General features: G+C 47.0%; 1 protein-coding gene across 8 annotated transcripts in view; it reads left to right on the forward strand.

The window, feature by feature from the left end:
* Positions 1-17,907, forward strand: part of ATG7 (autophagy related 7) — a 265,262-nt gene that overhangs the window by 171,588 nt on the left and 75,767 nt on the right. Inside the window, exon 18 of one of the 8 annotated variants that reach the window (XR_006337502.1) lies at positions 3,775-3,906. The exons of the other annotated variants lie outside the window; for them this stretch is intronic. The gene's annotated coding sequence lies outside the window, so the exon portion shown is untranslated. The remainder of the gene's footprint in view (positions 1-3,774; positions 3,907-17,907) is intronic. 8 annotated transcript variants of the gene reach the window in all.

Genomic DNA, 17,907 nt, shown 5'->3' on the forward strand with positions numbered 1-17,907 from the left:
TGGTGCAAACCTGACTGCACCCAGAGAGGGATGACGAAGTGATTTAAGCAGTGAGAGGCGTGATGCGCGTTCGAAAAATAATACACATTCAGAGAGGTTTCCCTCGCCGGCTTTCCCTTCACCGACCCTCCTGATAGATGGACTCCTCACCGCCTTGGTCCAGCACGACCTGGTGCCCATGGGAGGCGGGATGCTCCCAGCCTGCAGGCTGGCTTCCAGGACACCCCACTCTTTTCTGCTTCCACCGAGTGAGGCATATGCTCTCCAGGAGTCACTCGTGTTTCTTGCCAGACCTGGAAACGCCAGATGGACTTATGGTTGTAATTATACCACTTAAGTAAATATCCCCAAAGTGAAAAAAAAAAAGCACAAAAGAAAGTTATTTCTATGAAAATCAAGTTTAGTTGAGGAAGATTCAATGACAGTAGCTAGAAGCAACAACTCTTCTGCAGTGGGGAGAGGGTTTGACCTTTTATTCCAGAACAGGTTCTAGAGTCTAATCCCCTCTATACAAATTCTGTGTGTTCAGTCGCTCAGTCATGTCCAACTCTTTTGCGATCCCATGGACTGTAGCCCACCAGGCTCCTCTGTCCATGGGATTCTCCAGGCAAGGATACTGGAGTGGGTTGCCATTCCCTTCTCCAGGGGATCTTCCCGACCCAGGGATCGAACCCGTGTCTCTTCCATCTCCTGCAGTGGCAGGTGGATTCTTGATCACTGCGCCACCTGGGAAGCCAAATTCTAGCTCACCACAAACAAACTGTGCAAACTTGGGCGAGTGGTGGGACCTTCCTGAGATGGAGACCCTGCACCGTAAAATGGAAACAGTGATAACTTTGTCAGGGGATTCCGAACACTAAGGTGATGTGCTTACAGCACTGAACACCGTCCCTGGCACATAGTAAGCTCTCAGAAATGGGACCACTGTCACAGTCGTAGTTACCACTCACAGTCTGAGGTGAGACATGTATGTTCACACTGTTCCACACCGCCCATGTCAAGTGGTCTAATGAGAGGATGTCATTTCCATTAAAGAATTTAATAAATGTCTTTCTGGTAGTAACAGAAGTAAATGTTTGACCATAGAGATAAATTAACCATTACTTATCAAATCAGCTTGTGAAAGTTTAAATAATATCATTAATGTAAAAGCTACCTCTGATTCCCTTTGCTATACAGCAGAAACTAACACAACATTGTAAATCAACTATACACCAATAAAAACATTTTTTTTTAATAGCAAAGTAAATTAAAAAAAGGAAAGGCTGCCTCCATGAAAATGTGGTTTACTGTAAGGATGAACCTGTAACATATCCTTCTTCTCTAATGTGTGTCCCGTGTGTGCTTAGTCGCTCAGTCGTGTCTGACTCTGCGACCCCGTGGACTGTAGCCCACCAGGCTCCTCTGTCCACGGGATTCTCCAGGCACGAATACTGGAGAGGGTTGCCATGACCTCCTCCAGGGGGTCTTCCCGACCCAGGGATTGAACCCTCATCTCCTGCATTGCAGGCATATTCTTTACCCTCTGAGCCATCTGGGAAACCCCCTTCCCTAATATGAGGCTTTTGTAAAAGTTACAAAGCCAAGGATGTGAAGCAGGGGAGATTTGGAAAATAGTGCGTAAGAACCCTGTTGTCGGCCCTACTGCATGGCTTTGCTTTCTGGATCCATATTCTAGAAGCTGCAACATTCTTTTCATTTGTGCCTTTCACAGAGGGCAGTAAAATTTAGTTCTAATTATATTTAGGGCATCTGGATCCTAGTCAGCGTTTCTGGCTCCGTTTTAGAACCTAAAGTCTGCGGCTTATTCCTAATGTGGAAAATGGAATAATCCCCCAGGCCTGAGAAGAAGAGCTCCAGCATCCAAGCTGCCGTTACTATAGCAAGACGCTGCCTCAGACATCACAAGACTTGTTAAACAAGGAAACATGATTACAGTGGATTAGAGAAACTTGCCAGGGCCTTGAAGGATTTATTACTTTTTGAATTCTGAATGAGACATAAATGTGCTTTTCCCCTTTTAATTTTGGACCCCATACGGAGAAGGTAGAAAAAAAAAAATCCTTAAGCGAATTCTAGAATGCTTAGCTGCTCGCGCTGGGTTGGATGTCATATCCTAGTCATATTGCAGCGGGCACGCATACTTGGCAGAGACGCAAAGCAGTCTCTCCTTTCTCTCTGCACTGCCAAGATCGTTACTGCCCTGTCTCCCAGTGGGAGAAAAACGCGGCTCTTGGGGAGTCTTCTGGAAGGCAACGTGGTGTAATGGAAAAAGCAATGCACTCGGAGGCATGAGGCCTGGACTGCGGCTTCCGCACTTATAAGCTCTGATTTTTCAACAGGTTACACTCGCTGAGCTTCAGTGTCCTTTTATGAAACATAAGAACAGTAATTCCCATCTCTGGCTTCCCAGGTGGCTCAGTGGTAACGAATCCACCTGTCAGTGCAGGAGACACAGATTGATCCCTGGGGGCAAGATCCCCTGGAAGAGGAAATGGCAACCCACTCCAGTATTCTTGCTTGGGGAATCCCATGGACAGAGGGGCCTGGCAGGCTGTAGTCCATGGGATCGCAAGAGAGTTGGACACGACTGAGCAACTAAACACACACACACAATTCCCATCCCAGAGGGTGGCTTTAAGGTTTAAAGTGTGTTAAATATCACATGAAAGTGAAAGTGAAGTCGCTCAGTCGTGTCCGACTCTTTGCGACCCCATGGACAGTAGCCTGCCCCAGGCTCCTCCATCCATGGGATTTTCTAGGCAAGAGTACTGGAGTGGGTTGCCATTTCCTTCTCCAGGAAATCTTCCCGACCCAGGGATCGAACCCAGGTCTCCTGCACTGTAGACAGACGCTTTACCGTCTGAGCCACCAGGGAAATCAAAATATCGCATGTAGAATCTCAGATATTTTTTAGCACTGCTCTCAAAATGGTGCCAGTAGCCTACTCAGATGACTTCATAGATCTTAGAATTTTGCTGATGTCCCCAAGGGAGACACTTATTTAAAAAAATAAAGGTGGTCTCTCACCTCATCTATTCTCCAAACTCTTTGATTTCTCTGGATATTAACGAGATGGCATGGTGTAGCAGTTAGGAACAGCTGAGGAATCAGACAGACCTGAGTTTACGTTCACTCCTTACTAGCTGTGAAACCTTGAACAATTTACCCAACTTCTGTTATCCTCAGTTTCCTCATCTGTATGTTTTTCTTTGGATAGGAAAATAGTACCTCAAGCATTCTCTATCCCCTTTACCCTGTTTTATTTTCTATATGGCATTTATCACCTTCTGCAGTCTGTGTTTATTTTCCATCTTCCACTCCAGCAACCCACTCTTAAGGGCAAAGACTTTATTATGTCTTGTTTACCATTTATATGTCTTGACAAGGATAGTGAGTGGTACACTACTGTTGTTTATCCTTTTGGCCTTTGACTTCTATTTTTAAAAAATTCCCCCTCCTGGTGTCATGGCTAAATTTATATACAGTAGCCGAGTTAGCAACTGGGCAGAGTTGTTTTCTGTTTGGAAATACCTGTGTGCTTACAGTCGGGCTTCTGTTTCCCGAAGCTGCTGACCCGGCCTTCCATGGCACAGTTTGACTTATGATGTCAGAAGATTGACAGGCAGGAGTCTGACTCAGGGATTCAGCAGAGAAAGAGCAGGACTTTTCAGCCCGGCTCGCCCTCTGAGGCAGGGCTGGACAGGACTCAGAAAGGTCTTGGGTTTCGATTTATCTAGGAAGGTATTTAGCAAATTATTTTTAACCATTCAGATTTGATGCAGATCACCCAAGGAGTCCCCCTGCCCAGAGCACTCTCCTTGGCTTTTATCTACTCAGCACGAAGGAAACCACTGAAGATCCCAAGGTTTCCCACGGCCCCTCAGAGTGAGGCAGTGCAGACAGGTAAATGTTCAGGCTCTGAGTGTTAGCTCTCTCCCCCCAGGAGGTGGGGTTCATGGCCACAGCCATGTGAACCCCAAGAAGAGGAGCTCTTGACTCTCTGGCCTCATTTTTTCAGGCCCTGTGAACTGGTTCTTCTAAATTCCTGTTGGACTGAGACGGACTTGGAGGGTGAGGTGGGGACTGTTCCCGAACACCCAACCAGGGGTTGCATATGGAAGGTTGCGTGTGTGTGTTTTATGGGGGAAGGATTTGTCTCACTAAATCCTGAGGTCTGAAATAGGTCTGGAACCGCGGCCCTAAGTGGACCTGAGATATTTTCACCGTGTTTGCAGACTCTGCAGCTCTGCCCCCTTGGCAGTCAGAGCTCTCTGTGGGTGGGTTGAGGATGGAAAGGCTGAAGCAGTGCACAGCTGCCCAGTGTTGTTGGACTTCTGCATCGCGGCTCGCTCATCTCTTACTGAGTTTGCTCTCTGCACGAACAATTAAGCCAGGCCCATTGGAATCCAAGTCCTGACTTGTCAGCAGAGGGCTTGGTTGAAGAAGTTCTGCAAACAAGATATGTCCACGGATTTGGCTTTAAGGATGCAGTAAAGCCGCATCACCATCAAGCCTATCTGTTCATCAAGAGTTCCTTCCTTCAGTCACAAAGCCCTCCGCAGCCATTCCCACACTCTGAGACGAGGAATCAGGATCCATTTGACCTTTTCACCCCAGAACTGCAGGGCAAGAGCTGCATTTCCACCCCCGGTAGTACCAACATCCCTCTTCTCCGCCCCTTTCTCAGCAGCCTGACCGGAGGCCTTAGGGGCCTTCAGAGGTTGTGTCCACATGCTTTAACTACCACAAAAAGTGTTTCTGCCTCGTTCTTTCAACAAAAGTCTATTGACTGTAAGCTCTGGAAATCCCTGGTGAATGAGAAGCCGCTGCTTGGCATGAGGATGTCTTTGTGTCATTGTAGCGCGTAGTGAAGTCGGCTTCGTCTTCCATAAGAGTGTAGCAGCTTCTGTGTGCTGTTTATCACATGCCAGTTCTGTGCAGAGCACTCTGTGAAACTTGCCGTATTTAATCCTTCTGTTGTTCTTATTCTTGTTCAGTCACTAAGTCGTGTCTGACTCTTTGTGACCCCAGGGACTGCAGCACACCAGGTCCCCGTCCTTCGCCATCTCCCAGAGTTTGCTCAGCTTCATGTCCATGGAGTCAGTGATGCCATCCAACCGCCTCATCCTCTGCTGCCCCCTTTCCTCTCGCCATCGGTCTTTCCCAGCATCAGGCTCTTCTCCAGTGAGTAACTCTTCGCATCAGGTGGCCAGAGTATTGGAGCTTCAGCTTCAGTCCTTCCAATGAATATTTGGGACTGATTTCCTTTAGGATTGACTGGTTTGATCTCTTTGCAGCCTAAGGGACTCTCAAGAGTCTTCTCCAACACCACAGGTCAAAGGCATCATTTCTTCAGTGCTCAGTCGTCTTTATGGTCCAACTCTCACATCAGCACATGACTACTGGAAAAACCATAGCTTTGACTATGCAGACCTTTGTCGGCAAAGTAATGTCTGCTTTTTAATACGCAGTCTAGATTGTTCATAGGTTTTCTTCCAAGGAATAAGCGTCTTAATTTCATGGCTACAGTCACCATCTTCAGTGATTTTGGAGCCCAAGAAAATAAAATCTGTCACTGCTTCCACTTATTCCCCATCTCTTTACCATGAAGTGTTGGGGCCAGATGCCATGATTTTCATTTTAATACTGAGTTTCAAACCAGCTTTTTCACTCTTCTCTTTCACCCTCATCAAGAGGCTCTTTAGTTCCTCTTCACTTTCTGCCTTTAGAGTGGTATCATTTGCATATCTGAGGTTGTTGATATTTCTCCCAGCAGTCTTGATTCCAGCTTGTGTTTCATCTAGCCTGGCATTTTGCATGATGTACTCTGCCTATAGGTTAAATAAGCAGGGAGACAATAGAACGCCTTGTTGTATTCCTTTCCCAGTTTTGAACCTATGTGTTCCATGTCTGGTTCTAACTGTTGCTTCTTGACCTGCATACAGATTTCTCAGGAGACAGGTAAGGTGATCTGGCTTCCCCACCTCTTTAAGAATTTTCCATAGTTTGTTGTGACCCACACAGTCAGTGAAGTGTGATCAATGAAGCAGAGCTAGATATTTCCTGGAATTTCCCAGCTTTCTCCATAATCCAACAAATATTGGCCATTTGATCTCTGGTTCCTCTGCCTTTTTTAAACTGAGCCTATACATCTTGAAGTTCTCGGTTCATGTACTATTGAAGTCTAGCTTGAAGAAATTTGAGCATGACGTTGCTAGCATATGAGATGACTGCAGTTGTACGGTAGTTAGAACATTCTTTGGCATTGCCCTTCTTTGGGACTGGAATGAAAACTCAGCTTTTCCAGTCCTGTGGCCACTGCTGAGTTTTCCACATTTGCTAATATTGAGTGCAGCACTTTTAACTCCATCGTCTTTTAGGATTTTAAATAGCTCAGCTGGAATTCCATCACCTCCACTAGCTTTGTTCTTAGTAATGCTTCCTAAGGTGCACTTGACTTCACGTTCCAGGATATCTGGCTCTAGATAAGTGACCACACCACTGTGGTCATCCAGGTCACTAAGACCTTTCTTGTATAATTCTTCTGTGTTTTCTTGCCACCTCTTCTTAATCTCTTCTGCTTAATCTCTTCTTCATACCGTTCCTGTCCTTTATTGTGCCCATCCTTGCATGAAATGTTCCCTTGGTATCTCCAATGTTCTTGACGAGATCTCTAGTCTTTCCCATTCTGTTGTTTTCCTCTATTTCTTCTCATTACAAAGGGCTTCTTATTTCTCCATGCTTTTCTCTGAAACTCTGCATTCAATTGGGTATATCGTTCCCTTTCTCTCTTGCCTTTTGCTTCTCTTATTTTCTCAGCTATTTTTAAAGCCTTCTCAAACACTTTGCCTTCTATCATTTCTTTTTCTTGGGGATGGTTTTGATCACTGCCTCCTGTACAGTGTTTTGAACCTCCGTCCATGGTTCTTCAGGCACTCTATCAGGTCTAATCCCTTGAATCTATTTATCACCTCCACAGTATAATTGTAAAGAATCTGATTTAGGTCATACCTGAACGTCCTAGTGATTTTCCCTACTTCCTTCAATTTAAGCCTGAATTTTGCAGTAAGAGTTTAATTGTTATGCTGAGGTAAACGGCAGTGTTTCCATTTTGAAGAGGAAGAAGTCGGGGTTCAGAGAAATGTTGTGAGTGATCAGGTCTAAAATTCAGGTGTAGGATCCTGCAGCAAGGGGGCACCCGGCGAGCTGCTAGCGGGTCTGGACCAGGGCCTTCCCTGAAGGCGGGCCCCGTGGGCAGATGGGATTTAAGGGTGGGGAGGGAACTTTGGATGGAGCTGCTGGGATCCAGAGTCTGAGGAAGCACAGGCATTTATGACCTCTCCCCAAATTCCTCTGACTCAATCTTTGTCCTCTAAGATGCAGACGATCCTGTGGAGCAGCGTTTTTCTCACGTCATCTGAGCGCCGTTGGTTTTCAGTGCTGTCTGATTTAGGATTGTAGACTCTTGCCTTCTCTTCCAGCCTGGCTATTCTCCGTCAGAGTCCACACAGTCATTTCCCATTAATGACCACAGGCTTCAGTCTCTGTCCCCTCCAGTCTGCCCTCCACACCGGTCACCCCGCCTTGAGGGGCACACACTTACTCAGGGACCCCCAGAGACTCAGCTTCGGCTCCAGGATCCAGTCAGCCCCTCAGGGCAGACGAGCCCAGCTCCAGCCTGCCTCCCCAGCTCCGTGCTTCCACCCTGGACCACCTGTGCTCCCCGCCTGGCAAGCACCTACTGATCCTTTCCGGGGTCCCTTCTCACCCTCGTCATCCTGGATCGTAATTATTCATTAGCTTCCTGAGAATGAGACCCATGACTTCAGCATCTCCATGTCCTCAGTACCTCCCATAATCCCTGGCACAGACTAGAAGCGTTTTTGAAAGAACGAGTGAATTTTTGACTCTGGCGGGAGGTGAGGGTGGAGGATCAGGGACATGGTCAGCAGCAGGTCTCCCTCCGTCCACAGCGACCTCACAGTGCACGTCTCATTGATGTTCCATCTGTGTTTGGTCAAGTGCAGTTGCTGGCTCAAGAAGAGCCGGTGGTTCCGCCCAGCATCTCACGTGTGCTACTCTTTTTTTGAAGAGAACTCAGAAGAGTGCTTCGCCGGCTGCCTCTTTAGAGAAGTCCTTTAGGATCAAAGTCTACACGATTACTTCCTACATCAGTCAGGCCTCCTTGGTTGAAAGTTAGACACTTACTCAAAGAGACTTAAGCAAACGTGGGGATTTATTTGTTCAACTAACTGAAAAATTTCATGGATAGTTCTAGCCTTAGGCACTGCTAGATCCAAGTTTTCAAAAAATGTCAGCCATGACCTTTCTGCCTCCTCCCTTGCCTGGCTGGTCTCTGCACCGCTTGGTTCTCAGGCAGGCTGTCTCCGCAGGAGGGCAAGTTGGCACCGGGAGCCCCAGGTGTAGCAACTTCATGGAAAGGGGGCCTTGTTCCCGGCGACGCTGGCTCCTGTCCTGCTTCGCTGGTCACTGGTGGCCCGCTCACCGCGGTGGCACAGGGGGTGGCTCTCCCTGCCCAGGTCCAGGAGGTGTTCTCATCACCGTGACCCGAGGGGTGAGTGACCCACCCAGATCACGTGAGCTGAGAGTCAGGGAGAGCTTGGTGAGAAATTAGAAACCTGGCCTGACTGTCACAGAGATGGTGATGCAGGCTGAGCCGGGGCAGGGGTCCCTGTCTGCTGTGGTTACTTTTCCTTTCTTTTCTGTCGCTGATATTGCTAATATTTCTCTTATTTCCAAGAGCTAGATGGTGTGATGGACCCCAGGCAGGTGGCTTCTCTTCTCCTTTTTTTTTGGTAAATATCCATCCCTTGGGATTAATAAGAATAGCCAGGCGACTGCTGCCTTTGACTGACCTCTCACCCTAGCCTCTGTGACGGTCCGCAGCCCCCAGGTCTGTGTCGGGGCCTTGGAGTGCCCGACGGAGAGGTGTGAATACAGCATGCTGTGTGATGACGTGGTCTCTTGGTGAGATCACGGAATACCCACGTGCCAAGTGGTTTTGAAACTGGACTCCTGCTGTGCGTTCTCTGATACTGGGTAGATTTCAAGTAAACAGTTTGGGAGTTCCCCCGAAGTCAGTGCTTAGGACTCAGCAATTTCACTGCTGTGGTCCTGGGTTCAGTCCCTGGTCAGGGAACTGAGATCGTGCAAGCTGCATGACCAAAAAAAAAAAAAACATAAAAAGTAAATAAATACTCTTCTCAGGAACACACTTTCTTTCTGCAGTTAGCCCGTGATTTTTCATATTCACTGATTTTCCTACTGATACTCAGCTCTGACTGCCACGTGTCACTGTGATCAGGCCGTGAAGCACGCATATTGGCAGGTCCTTCTTACGTGAGGCGTAATCACAAACCATCATGGCCCAGAGCATGGCCTTGTTCCGTGTCTCCCGTTCGCTGACTCACCTTTTCCCTGCCACTCTTCATGTGCTGGTTGCCTGGCATGCTTTCCACCCCAGGTTGCTTGTCACCTAGGAAGTGTTTTCTGAGTTCCTACCACCCACCCAGATGGAGATTTTTTTTTTTTTTTTTTGAGTGCCTACTTTCTGTTCAGTACATCAATAGACCTCCTTTGCAAATTATCGTATTTATTTCTTATAGCAACCCTTTGAGGGATAGGTATCATTCTCATCACTTAAAAGATGTGGGATTTAAGGTAAAGAGAGGTTAAGAATTTAAGGTTATATGCCAGTTAGGTTCCTTCTATCTGAACCCAACTGGCATGTATATAATTGTTAAATCATGGCTTTGTTTCAGATGTGACCTTTGCCCCGGTTTCACGTGTGCTGATCCGCTATTTAATCTATTCTGTGCTGTAAATTGAGACATTTGTATGTCCTCACATTTCTTTTGAACCCAGAAACATTGATGAGCCCCAGATATCTTTATTCAAGTGTCCACCCTCAGGTCCACTGCCTTTTGGGTCCTATGAACTCACTGATAAGCACTGGTCCCAGTTACAAGCCCTTCATGGTATATCTGATCTGGCAAGACAGTGGCCAAGGCTCAGTTTTTATCTGCGCCCCAGTCATCTGCCCCTTGGTTGAATTCAGTGCAGGGCAGCTCAGCTGCAGCTGAGTGGCCTGTGGGTGATGCTCTGGGGGGAGACAGCGTGTTCACTCAGCGTCTGCTACATGCTGGGTTCCTTCCAAGCTCTGGGGGTGCAGTAGTAGTCCAGGCAGACATGTTTTCCCAGGGCTTGCATCTAGTTTCACAAACAAGCAAAAAAAGAAGCTTTCAGTTGGCGGTGAACACAAAGTGAGAAACAGGGTGCTGTTGAGTTAGTGAATTGGAGTGGGGAGGGGAGAGGAGGGCATAGAGTCAGGAGTTAGACCCAGCTTAGACTGGCGGACGGGAATGGTCCCCATGCTGAGGTGGCTTCTGAGCTGAGACCTGAACCCAGAGGAGGCAGCCAGACCTGGGAGCACCCGGGGGAGGAGCAGGAGGCTGAGTGATCATGGAACCCGGCAGAGACCTAGGTTGGGAACAAGCTCCTTCAGTCTGAGAAATGGGGGCTTGGGGGGCAATGTGACCAGCCTGGCAAAAGTACCGTGAGAGTGGTAGGAAGTGAGGGGGGCGCAGTGCGGGGGGCAAGTGACTTGGGCTCTCAGGGGCTGTGAGAAAGAGCCGGCATCAATCAAGAGGTGACAGGGAGGGTTGGACGTTTCCCTCTGTCTCGGCTGCGGTGTGGGGACTGGACCTGGTGCGGAAGGGCTGAAGCAAGCACGTTTGGGTGTGAGTGGCCGGGCGAGGTACGTTGTGTTGTTTGAATCACTGGCTTTATCGCAGACCTGGCTACAGGATCTGGCTCTGGATTTTCTCCTAAAGACAGTGGTGTGCCAATAATAACCCCACGTGTGGAGCTCTCAGCAGTGCCAGTCACACTGCATTTCCCATCAAGTCCTCACAGGCTCACAAAACCCTCCAATGCTGGTGTTTCATTACTGAAGCCAGCTTTTATAGAGGACGAGGGGCAGTGGAGAGAACCGAGATACTGACCAGGGGCTAGAAGGGGAAGGGAACAGGAGGGCCTGCCTACCAGGCGCCCCACTCCCAGAAGCGACCCGGGAGACTTGGGGAGCACGTGGAAGGCCGCTGGAGTTTCGGAGGGTGACTTTGAGGTGCGGAGGAGAAGACTGGCCCTCGTGGCTGGGGAAGAGCCTGCATTCGGAGGACGCGTCAAAGGGCAGCCCGCACTGGGTACACCACCCAGGTGAATGCTGCAGGCGACGCTGGTGCTCTCGGCTGCTACCCGGGCTCCAGACAGACGGTCAGACAGACCCCTGCCGCAGACTGCGACTCAGGGACTCCTTTCTCTCCAGTTTATTTAACTATTGAAGTATAGTTGATTTACAATGATGTGTGAGCTTCTGCCGCATAGCAGAGTGATTCAGTTGTGCGTATATGTATATTCTTTTTCATATTTCCCACTATGGTCCATCGCAGGTTATTGAATATAGTTCCCTGTGCTATACAAGTAGGACCTTATTGCTTATTCATCTTCTACATAATAGTTTATATCTGCTAATCCCAAACTCCCAGTTCTTCCCTCTCTCCCCCCAACCCCCCACAGCAACCACAGGTCTGTTCTCTGTGTCCCTGAGCCTGTTTCTGTTTCAGAGGTAAGTTTGTATGTGTCGTATCTTAGGTTCCACATATAAGTGATATCATATGGAATTTGTCTTTTCTCTGTCTGACTTATTTCACTTAGTATGATAATCTCTAGGTCCATCCATGTTGCTACAGATGATAGCGTTTCATTCTTTTTTGTGGCTGAGTAATAGTCCATTGTGTGTATACACCGTATCTGTATCCATTCATCTGTTGATGGACATCTAGGTTGTTCCCAGGTCTTGGCTACTGTGAATAGTGTGAACATGCACATGGAGGTGCACACATCTTTTTGAATTATAGTTGTGTCCAGATATACGTCCAGGAGTGTGATTGCTGGGTCATTTTGTTGTTCAGTTGTGTCTGAGCCTGTGACTCCATGGACTGCAGCATGCCAGGCTCCTCTGTCCTCCACTGTCACCTGGAGTTTACTCAAGTTCATGTCGAGAGAGTCGGTGATGCCATCCAGCCATCTCATCCTCTGCTGCCCTCTTCTTTTGCCCTCCATCTTTCCCAGCATCAGGGTCTTTTCCAGTGAGTCGGCTCTTCACGTCAGGTGGCCAAACTGTTGGTGCTTCAGTTTCAGCATCAGTCCTTCCAATGAATATTCAGGGTTGATTTCCTTTAGGATTGGCTGGTTTGATCTCCTTGCTATCTGAAGGACTCTCAAGAGTGTTCTCCAGCATCACAGTTTGAAAGCATCGATTCTTCTGTGCTCAGCCTTCTTTATGGTCCAACTCTCACATCCGTAGGTGACTCCTGGAAAAACCATAGCTTTGATTATATGAACCTTTGTCAGCAAAATGACATCTTACTTGCCAACTCTATTTTTAGTTTTCTAAGGAACCTCCATAACTGTTCTCCACTGAGGCTGCATCAGCTTCCATTCCCACCAACAGTGTAGGCGAGTTCAAAATGGAGGACTTCTTGAAGGAGAATTTGTCAATATCCTTAGCTAAGAATGTCGGGAAAATCTTGCTGTCAAAACTAAAATCCTACACCTTCTCCTCAGTCAGTCTTCAGCTGAAGTGATCTTAGGAAATCTGCCCTGGCCTGTGTCCTTGACCCCAGGCAGGCAGTCCGGCGGGCCTCTTTCCCGTCCCGGTTTCCTAACCCTGGTTCCTGTCTCTATCACACACACACCCGAGAACCTGGACAGGTTGGGGCACCTCAGGAGCTCCAGGGCAGTGTGTTCTGTCCTGAACATCCACCCTGGGACAAGAAGGATCCCAGATGTGGTGTGTTTCCCTCCGGCTCTCGGGGTCTTCCCACAGCCCCAAGGCATCATCAGAATTTCCTGGGGGCTGGGATGTTCTGTGGGCCCCTCACCAGGGTCAAGTGCCACTCCTGTATCCTGGGCTTAACATTGATGGACAGCTGTTGGAGCCCAGATCTGGTCTACAGCTATTTATATCTCTAGAAACTGTTTTGGTTTGGTTTTTGCTTTCCCCTCTTACTCCTCCTTGAGAGGACTGATGTTGCTTTTAGTTCTCTCCCAGCAGTCAACTCTAGCAAAATCTGGAGGCTCTGGTGTTTATCATTGGCCAGGCTGCATATCAGTTCGTAGAGAATGACTGCAATTCTAGGAATCGCAGCCTTAATTTGTTAGGCAAATACTCCTGCATCAGCAGTAGTGGTAGCTGCCAGTGGATCTGAGTTTTATGTGGTGAGATTTTTGGTTTTGTTTTCTTTTTCCCCCCTCCGATGAGAACTACTGTTTGCTAGAGCTGAGATCATCAAAACCATTTCAATTAGGACTTTGTGTGAGAATGTAATTACACCTCCCAAAGATGCAGGCCTGGCCTAGCAAAGTGAGGGTAAAAAATAGATTCAGTAGGAGAATGATTACTGGTACAAGGGAGCCTGAATGGCAGCTCCCTTATTTTCAGTGATATTATACAAATCAAATAAAATCCTATTCCCTTTTATTTTACTTGAGCTTAGTATTCTTGTCCAAAATGAAAATCAGATGTTTTTCCTTTTCATTTTTTTATCCCCAAAGCAAACGGTTATGAACACTTCCTCAATATAATTTACTGGAGCCTTTTTTTATTTTTAATTCCTAAAAGAACATTTACATTGCTTTCTTTTATGCCTGCAGTAACTTTTGATCAAAACATGACTCCACTCCCTTGTTTAATGTTGAGCATATGGATTAAAGGCTTCTTTTAATCTTAAGTACAGATTATGGCTCTCTCTCCCTTTAAGCAAACCGCCATAAAACCCTGGCCCCTCTCCAGATTTCTTCATTAAAGCTCTCTATTATTACAGTGTTTGCGGATGGCAGTCATTAAATGATTGTTATGCACAATGGCCACTTGATTGTAATTATTTAGCTGGCAATCAGTTATTGCAGCAATTTGGTGGTATAATTAAAAGGGAGCGTGTTTGTACCTGCCAGTGTCTCTGAGACGTTCAGCCCTGGATCAGGGGAAGCGTTGAATCTAAACACACGGACAGGAAGCATCAGGCTGTCCTGTGAATGGAAGCTTTTCTTCCGTTCTTCCCCATTCTGGATCTTGGCCTCTTTTGTTCCACAAGGAGATGAACAGTCATGACAAAATAAGATGTGCCTAAGAATTTTTGTGCCGTAAACTCCTGAATCAGTAAACACATTGAGTAATGAATGTTTCCCCATGTGCTGAGAAATGGGTAGAAGTATATTAATATAATTCTGCTTTTATTTTTAAAACAAGCTTTCCCCCCAACACACTGTAAGTTTCAGCATTTCTTTCTTGATATGAGATGCCACTAACAAAAAGTTGGCAGAGAAGATAAGTGGCTTTCATTAACAGTCAACTGGGAAGCCATTAATCACTTTAATCACTTGAAGAAGTTAGTCACAGTGTGATCTCCAAGTTAAGAAGGGCCCCTATATTATTCAGAACTCTTTGAGTTGTGTCAAAGCCCTAATCCTAACCAGCCTAGCAAAGAGGAAATTTCCTGGCTTATAGAGTTGGAACGTTATTGGAACAGCTCATGGAATTAAAAGGAAGAGCTACTGGAACCAGACTCATTCATTCATGTCAATGTATGGCAAAACCACTACAATATTGTAAAGTAATTAGCCTCCAATTAAAATAAATAATTTTTTTTTTAAAAAAAGGACTAAAAGGAAGAGCTGCAGGAACCAGACTCAAGGTTAGGAACTGGGTTTCAGTCCCTCTGAGACTTTCTCTCCATCTCTCAGCCTGAGGATGGGCTTCCAGTCTCTCCCTGTGGCAGGAACCACGGCCCTCAGTAGCCCCAGATTTCCCAGCTTCCAAGCTAAGCAACTCCAGTGGAAAGCAGCACATGTCTCCCATCATTTGTAAAGCAGTCAGTCTCAGGGAAGGATTCTGATTGGTCCTTCCCTGAGTCCTACACCCACCGCCTGGACCAATTACTGTTGCCGAGGAAATGGCACCATGTGATTGGCCAAGCCTGGGTCGTGTGCTATCCCTGGGTGAGTTGCGGTTAACAGTACTGTCAGGGAGATCAGTTTGTCCCCACAGGTAGTACCCAGTGTCTGAGAAAAACAAAGATTATTTTAGAAAGTGAATATGAAAATCTGAAGGATCCAAACTTTTCTCTACATGTTTTCCCAAAGTATGGGTCTCCATCTTCCTTTTAGAAATATTCCACCTCTGTGAGACCACGTTGTCGGAGTTTCAGATGATTGTCCCACCTTACCTGTAGTCATTCTTGAGCCCCAAAGACCCCAGTAGTGTGATCTGTGGGCAGGGCCCCGAGGAGAAGGGACAGGCACAGATGAAAGATGCCTGCAGCGGTGGCTCGGCCACCACCGCTGCCTTGTCACGGGTGCCTCCAGGTCCAGGGTTTCAGGGAGCACCGTTTTCAACTACCTTGTTGTATTCAACCACTTACCACAGCTCTGGATGATGAAATTTTCCATTTCTCTCCTGGTTTAGTTCCATATTTGAATCTCTGAGTTCAGAGGCAAAACAAGTCTGCAAAATAGCACACTGTAATAGAAAAAAAAAAAAAAAAACCTTTAAAGGAAAAACTGAATTGAAAATTTTTTAAAAAGTGTCCTTCCTACCCTCGTCTCTCCCCTCCCCCCTCCAAACCTGATCGAATCAGTCTTCCTTATGGGGAAAGTGTGAATCATCCTGTTTATTAAACAAACAAGGAAGATAGTTGAAATGGGCAACCTCATACTTGAATAAAGTAAATTCTCAATTTTCTCTTTATCTTAATCAGTGCATTTTGTTGTTGTTGTTGTTGTTATGTATTTATTTGTACAACTGCGATATTTAAGCTGAGGGTAACGTAAACCACCAATAGGACACTACCTGAACTCTGAGGAAGGGCAGCAGCTTCTTTCAGCCGGGTGAGCATGTGTGTATTCACACACACACTTTTTTAGTTTGTGGATGTTGGATGCTGCTAGAGAAGTTTCTTGGGAATCTAATCTTCTCAATGGCAAGCCCCAGCATCGCCTTTGCCAGCACTTTAGTTCATATGGACTCGATGCCAACTTTCTTTTCACATATGTGAAATAACAGTTTGGCACACAGCAAACAAAACAGTGACAACCTAGAGAGAGGACTGGGTGCTCTTTTCAGAAGTAAAACGGGCAGATTCAGAACTCTTTTTTTTTTTTTCTTTAGGTGAACCAAGTTTAAATTAAATTAAATGTTACGCGAGATGACAGTATTTGCGTGACTCTCATGAAGTCAAAGGCCATGGCAATAAAGTATTTTGATTTTATAGAGTTTTTCTTGGAAAGGCTGCACACCGTATGACAACATAGTACTTAAACCCCAGAGGCTGGTGCCAGCCCAGAATCCAAACATCTCGAAGTTGCTTCCAAAGCCCAGATATTTATCGGTTCCTTCTCTTGGAACCGAGCATCTCTGATCAGTCCAAGTCCACCAGCTCAGAATCGCCTTCCCCAGCCCAGGGTTTCGAGTCTGAAGCACCGGGTGAGGCGTGTCCCTCCTGGAAGCAAAGGAGAAGCTGTCGAACAGCAGTTGTTTCAGATGAGTCACAAACCCACAGAGAGCAGATCTGAGTGGGTAATTTCTTCTCCAGCAAAATTTGTTTCTTGAATTATTCTTTAGCCAGAGAAAGTCAAGGGAGGCGAGCCAGTGGCGCAGTGGTCATTGCGATGCGTGGCTGCCTGGTCCCTTGGTCAGTTTTTGAAAACCCAGCTAACCCCCTTCCAACAAACAGCCTCCCTCCCAGCCCTCTCCTCTCAGGGCTGTGTGACTCTACTGGATTAGGAAACGCGGCAGCGAAGGGGCCCCTGTGTTAAGGCTTTCCATGCTTCTGCTGCACCAGGGTCAGTAAGAGGCCCCATAAGCTTGCTTTTCTGCTTCTCCAGCTTCACCCAAACAGGACTGGGAATCCCTGCCTTCTCTCCAGGCTGCGTCCCTGCAGAAGACCTCTGAAAGCCCTGCTCAGCAGGAGTTGAAAGCTGGCTCCTCGGTGAATTTCCATCACAGGGTCCCTGCCAAGTCACACAAATCCATCAGAGGAGGCTTGCCTAGATGAGCACCGGGTGCCAGCCCACTCGGTGACAGCTCAGCAACCAGCCCCAGGTGCCGGCTGGCCAGGCGTCCCCGCCTGCCCACCCCCATCGTTAGATGTTGCCCATCGCCTGCTAGCGCGACAGAGAGCAGAAGGTCCTGGTCACAATAGACGATCAGAGCCGATGCCAGAAGTGTAAACAAGTCGTAAATTACTCCTAATGCTTCTTGGCTACACTGCTCTCAGTCTTTAGTTATGGAAAAAAATATTCCCTTTAATCTCTTTTATTTGTAGAATATAGTAGTCAGTCTTCTTGTGCGCCTGTAAGTCTCACTTTTCTTCAACAAGCATTTCCTAAGCTTGTGCTCTGGGCAGAGTCCTGGAAGCCACTACCTGAGGACAGGCAATGGAGTCCTTGTGAAAACGGTGCAGGGGTTCAGTTTGGGATGATGAGAAGGTTCTGGAGAGGGTAGTGGTGATGGTCGTACTATGGTGCAAAATACTTAATGTCACTTTAAAATGGCACAAATGGTAGCTTTTGTTATAGGTACTGTACCGTTATAAAAAAAAACTATTTGCTGTAAGTTACAAGTTTTCATATCTCTGTTGTTCAGTCACTAAGGCATGTCTGACTCTTCGTGACCCCATGGGCTGCAGCACTCCCGGCTTCCCTGTCCTCCACTATCTCCTAGAGTTTGCTCAGGTTCATGTGCATTGAGTCACTGATGCTATCCAACAATCTCATCCTCTTCCACCCTCTTTTCCTCTTGTCTTCAGTCTTTCCCAGCATCAT

The sequence above is a fragment of the Cervus elaphus genome, chromosome 24 (genome assembly GCF_910594005.1).
Source record: "Cervus elaphus chromosome 24, mCerEla1.1, whole genome shotgun sequence".
Taxonomy (NCBI): Eukaryota; Metazoa; Chordata; class Mammalia; order Artiodactyla; family Cervidae; genus Cervus; species Cervus elaphus.